Source organism: Lynx rufus, unplaced genomic scaffold (assembly GCF_022079265.1).
Source record: "Lynx rufus isolate CCGP_SWC_20201006 ecotype Redwood Valley unplaced genomic scaffold, mLynRuf1.p SCAF_2, whole genome shotgun sequence".
Lineage (NCBI taxonomy): Eukaryota > Metazoa > Chordata > Mammalia > Carnivora > Felidae > Lynx > Lynx rufus.
In genome coordinates, this window is record NW_025814834.1 from 211,105,089 (window position 1) to 211,111,088 (window position 6,000).

Consider the following 6,000-nt stretch of genomic DNA (forward strand, 5'->3'; position numbering starts at 1 on the left):
TCAGTCGGTTGAGCGTCCGACTTCAGCTCAGGTCATGATCTCGCGGTCCGTGAGTTCGAGCCCCGCGTCGGGCTCTGTGCTGACAGCTCAGAGCCTGGAGCCTGTTTCAGATTCTGTGTCTCCCTCTCTCTGACCCTCCCCCGTTCATGCTCTGTCTCTCTCAGTCTCAAAAATAAATAAACGTTAAAAAAAAAAAAAAAAAACCATATGGTTTTATCCTTTGCCTTTACACTTTGTTACGAGTTTAAGAGTCTATTTTTGTAAGCGGTTTTCAGAGATTTACATCCAAGAAACAACAACAATGGCACTTGCTGTGTGCCAGGCACCGCGGTACAAGCTTTCTGAGTCTCAAAACGCACCTGAGTCGCAAAACAGCCCGTTACACCCCCACTTTACAGGTAGTGCCATGTGAGGCCCCGAGAGGTTAAGTGATTTTTCTAGGCCGTCTCGGCAGATGCAGAATTCTAAATGAGCACCACTTGACCCGAGTCCCAGGGTGTCCTTGGACCTGAGATGCCACACTTTTCCTTCCCTGGATGGTACGGGGGCCTCCAAATCCTCAGCCTGTTTTCACCCCAGCGTGGCCCAGTCCAGATCTATTATCCTGTGGTCAGTCATTCTGGGCTCATCCCCAGACAGAATGCTGTGGATGCCCCCTCCGCCTCCCTCCCACCCTGCTCTGACCCCCACTCCGTCCCAGCCCACTCCTCTGGGAAGTCAGATCTGCGGGTTTCTCGGAAAACATCCAAGGCAAACGTCCTAGTTGTGAGGCCAGATGTTCACAGCTGGGCAGCTCCACACCCCCACCCCTACCCCTCCCTGTGGTTCCCGGCAGGGACTTCTTTGGGGCCCCGGGGGAAGGGGTCGAGCTGGGATGTTCAAAAGCCTGTCAGTCAGGCCCAGGGCTGCTAGGAGAGGGAGCCTAGGCCTCCCTCTGGTCCCACTGCCCCCAGGTCACCCCAGAGCTGGGGGGGGCGGTATGTGTGAGAAAGCTCCCTGTGGGGCTACTGGCCAGCAGCACCCAGGGGACCCTCCTCCCCCATCCTTCCTCCCGCAGAGGGCGAATCTGAGATCCAGTTGGGTAAGCGGAGAAAGTGGGAACAAAGGGAAAGAAAGTCATTTCCTGTCAAGAGGAAGGAAGGAGGCTGAGATCCAGCCAGCCAGCCACCCAGCCCGGCTTTAGGCTGCAGCCCAGGGCAGGGGACAGGCTGCCTGAGCTGGAGAGCCTCCCGGTAGTGCCCCCCTCCTTCCCTTCCTTCCTACTCCTTCAAACCCCCTCCGAAAAACTCTGGAACCACCTGTAAGCTTTGTTCTTTAATACTTTGACCAAGCAATCTATGCTTGGTTCAGAATTAGATTTGCGGGGGTGGGGGGTGGTGGCAATGAGACGGTGCCCACCCCCACCGCTGAGGACCCCGCAGCCTTGGGTAGAGGCTCCCCTTCCCCCTCTCCTACCTCAGGGAAGCCAAGGAAGCACACGGAGCTGGATTCACCCCGGGCCCCACCTCTTTCCTGCTGGGTGACCCTGAGCAGGACACTGACCCTCTCTGGGCCTCAGTTTTTTCACCAAGTGAGAATTAAAAAGGTCTGTCCTGAAAGGTGGTTGGCAGACAGGGCACAAGGAGAGAAGGTGCGGGAGATCTCGGTACTAGGTAGGTGCCAGGAGCCAGCTGGTTATCCAAGCTCCTGATGAGGAGAAGCCCCCAGCCGCTGGGCTGGCTTGGGGGGCCTGGGAGGACCCGACTTGGCCTCCGTCGTTAAGAGCAGGAATCTGGGCGCTGCCCAGGCTCTTCCTGGGGTCCTCGGGGATGGGCTGGAGGGGGATCCACGCCAAGACGCCCCCACGGCACACCCCTTCCCAGCCCCCCCCCCCCAGGGATTTGAGGCCCACAGAGGGGCGGCCCTGGGGCCCCTCCTCTCCCCTCGCCTGACCCGGGCTGGGTAAAGGGGCCCGGAGCTCCCCCGAGCTCCGGAAACCCGGCGCCCTCCCGCAGGCAGCCAAGCTGGGCGACCGGCCGGGTCACGGTGGGGCGCCGCCGGGGACTTTAATTCGATCCATGTGCGGGACGCTGTCCTCTTTGTGCGGGAGCTTCCGCCCTGCCCACCTCTTCTCCTGGCGCCCCTGCTCCCGGGCAGGGACACCGGTCCTCCCCCGGCTCCGGGGACAGAGACCGGGGGCTGGGACGGGAGGCGGCCCCCCGCCCCCCCCTCCCCGGAGCGCCGGGGCTGGGGTCCCGACCCCGGGGGGAGGGGAACGGGGGGGGGAGGAGGGCTCCGGCCAGGGGCGGCCCGCGCTGTCACCTGTGTGCGGCCGGGGCAGGGACGCAAGGACAGGATCCCCCCTCGCCCCGCTTACCTGCGTCGCCCGCGCCCCCGGCGGCTCCGGTCCGACGCCCGAGCGAGCAGAGCCGGGAGCGGCGCGGCGCCTCCCGCCCCCTCCGCCCTCCCCGCCCCTCGGCTCCCTCCGCCCCGCCGCCCCGGCCGCCTTACCATAAAAGGTGAAGCTCAGGGGGAGGGGGCCCGGGGTTCCCGCCGGCGGAAGCGGCCCCTACCTGCCCCCCCACCTGCCCGGCCTCGCCCCGCGCCGCCCCCGCCGCCCGCCCTTTGTTCCCTCGACCCCTCCTCCCGGCTCCAGGGCCCAGTCCCGGGGTGGGAGGCCTCCCCCGCTGCCCACTCCCCTGCCTTTGCGCGCCCTCCGGGGTCCTTGCCCCCTCCCCCTTCCCTAGGTCACCTGGGTTGGCGGCCCCACCTGCCCGGTCGGGTGGAAGGGGGGTGGGGGGTACTTACGTCGGAGTTTGGCCTCAGATCTCCTAGGGTCCTAAGAGTCAGGTGGACCTGGATTCCAAGGCCATTCACTAACCGAGTGACCCTGGGCAGTCACTCCGCCTCCTGGAGCCTCCGTCTCTTGTCTGTAAAATGGGAGTGATGGCTGCCTGGGGTCAGCCTGAGGATAAAAGAGGATAATGACGTGAGAAGCACCGGGGTAGCCAGTGGTCAGTATATACTGGGCTTGGGGCTTTTTTAGGGGGTGACCCTGGGTGGGTGTCTCAGGTGTCCAGGGGAACAGGTCATCTCAGTTTGCTGTCATCACTGCTTGTGGGGATTTGTAAGCCCTTGGGTCCCAGTGTCCCCCGCCCCCCCCCCCCCCCCCCCCCCCCCCCGGGGCAGAGGCCCCTTCAGGAAGCCGGCTAGGCAGGGCCCAGTCAGCAATCAGGTCACCTGGTTTGCCACTCCGGTTCCAGTCTCTGACTCTCTCCCACCTCCTGCGCTCCCCCCCACCCCCTCCTCCAAGCCAAAGTAGATAGAATTTGGAGAGGGGAGGAGTAAACAGAGCCTCGGCCCTGGGACAGGAGATAGAGCCTGGATGGGCCGCCTGGGTCCCTGGAGGCCTCGGGGAACATTGCTGGGAAAAGGAATCTGGGTCTGATTCAGAGGCAGATTGTTCTTTTGATTAAAGCCACAGCAGCTGAGGCCAGAGGAGTGCTGGACCCAGCGGCATCTGGGGGAAGAGGCCAGGCAGCGTCTGGCTTTCCCCTGTGGCCCAAGTTACAGTCGCGCTGGCCAGGATGGCTCTGGTGTTGCTCCCGAGGGAGGGGCTCAAGCGCAGGGGGGTCGTGAGGGGGTACTTGGATCCCTCACCTCTCCTCCTCTTCCTCCTCCCAGCCTCTCTAAGTCCCGCACCCACTTTTGTCATCCTCTTTTATGGACCGTCTCAGCCACGTTGCAATAACAACATCGTAGGAGCTACTGACTTCGACATCTGCAGGCGCCCCACCTACAGACCTTTCCACTGAATCTCCAGGACGGCCCCGTGCGGCAGGGCTGGTTCTTTCCGCTTCACAGTTGAGGAAACTGAGGCTCCGAGAGGTGCGAGGCCACACGAGGGGCGAGTGGCAGAGCTGGGTTCAAATCCGAACCAGCCAGTGCCCCTGGGTGCACACACGGCTGTGCTGGGCCTGTGGCCCCTGTGCACCTGCGGCCCTCACAGATGCAGAAGTGGAGGCTTGAGGGCGGAGGGGACTTAGACTCCAGGCTGCCTGGGGCCTGGGTCAGGCTCATTTCCCACCCCCACCCCCGCCCCCTCCCTGCAGCACTTCTTGGAGCAGTCTTCCCCAGGAGGAAGGAGGGGGCTGCTGACTGCCAGAGATGGGAAGGACCTTAACAGAGGAAGGTGCGATCCAGGGGTTTGCAGATAGTTTGGGCCCTAGAACCCCCTTTTCCAGCGTTTTGTGACCCAGAAGCTTATTTAAAACAGATAAAAATGGGGCCACCGTCCCTCATTTTCATATCCCCTGAGGCACCTCACTGCGCCCCCTGCACGGGACAATGAGGCACCGAAGGGTTGAGCTGGGGCCTCATCCAAAGTCACACCAACTCCATCTGGGGCCCAGACCTCTGCACATCTGCTCTGGGTTAAGACTGGCTGGGGAAGGGGGAAGGTCGAAGGGACATGTGGAGGTCCAGCTGCCACCACCTACCTGCTGTCCAGCACCCCCGGCCACCCGTGCCACCTCCGTCTCTGCTCCCGCGTGGAGAGTAGTGTCCTGGTTAAGGCTGTCCCACACCAGCCCGGATGGTGTCAGTGTCACCTTGGCAGGTGCCAAGCTTCCTGCAACGGAAACCCAGGAGGTGCATTGGATGGGAACACACGCCCTTTGTCCGCAGGCTCAGAGAGGCCCTTCTCCCTCCCCGTCTCCATCCTGCTAGCCTTGGACCAGCTCTCTCCCAAGCCATTGAGCAAAGGGCCTCCATCTTTTATTAGGGCTGTGGCATCTGAGACCCCAGGTGGCAGGGAGGGGGTGGGAGAGAGGTTGGGGGGAAAGACCCAGGGCAGTGCGGACATTTGCTGTCCAGTCAGAGGGCAACGTGGCACCCACTGCCCACAGAAGAGGGCTTTGATGCAACAGACATGGTGGGGCACCTACTGTGTGCTAACAACGAGTGGAGGAGCCCAAGGGAATCACGTCAGACATAATTAATCCTTGTCCCCACGGAACTTATGGAGAGTTGGGGGAGATCAACATGTAACACAAATTAATGTAATAACTACCATTGTATCACGGTGACCATAATATAATGGTGATATGTGCCATGATGGAATGAGCAAGGGGCTGCGACAGAGTAAGGGGTACGGGTGGCGGTAGGGGAGGCCTCTCTGGGGGGTGGGTGACATATGGGCTGAGATGAGGAAGGGCCAGCCATGAGAACAGAGGAGGACACTCCAAGGACGGGGAGTCAGGAGGAAATACATGGGCTTTGAGGTCAGACTTCAGCTTAACTCCCAGCATTCTGGTGCTGGCTATGACCTTGGACAAACTCCTTCCCTCTCTGAGGCTCTTGTTTCCTCACCTATAACATAGGGGAGGGGCACCTGGCTTACTCAGTCCGTGGAGCACAGGACTCCTGTGGGGTCATGAGTTTGAGTTACACACTGGGTGCAGAGATTACTTAAAAATAAAATGTATTTTTTGGTTTTATTTATTTGGGGCCTCTGGTAGCTCAGTTGGCTAAGCGGCCAACTTCGTTCGGTTCAGGTCATGATCTCACGGTTCGTGAGTTCAAGCCCCGTGTTGGGCTCTGTGCTTTTAGCACATAAATAATAAACATAAATAAGTGTTTATTTATTTTTGAGAGAGACAGACAGAGAGAGAGCACGCAAGCCGGGGGAGGGCAAAGAGAGAGGGGAACAGAGGATCCGAAGCCAGCTCCGTGCTAACAGCAGCAAGCCCCACGTGGGGCTCGAACTCACAAACCGTGAGATCATGACCTGAGCCGAAGTCGGATGCTTAACCGATTGAGCCACTCAGATGCCCCAAAAGTGAAATCTTAAAAAAAAACAAACAAACAGGGGCACCTGGGTGGCTCAGTTGGTTAAACATCCAACTTTAGCTCAGGTCATGATGTCACGGTTCGTGAGTTCAAGCCCCACATCAGGCTCTGTGCCGACAGCTCAGAGCCTGGAGCCTGCTTCAGATTCTCTCTCTCTCTGCCCCTCCCCTG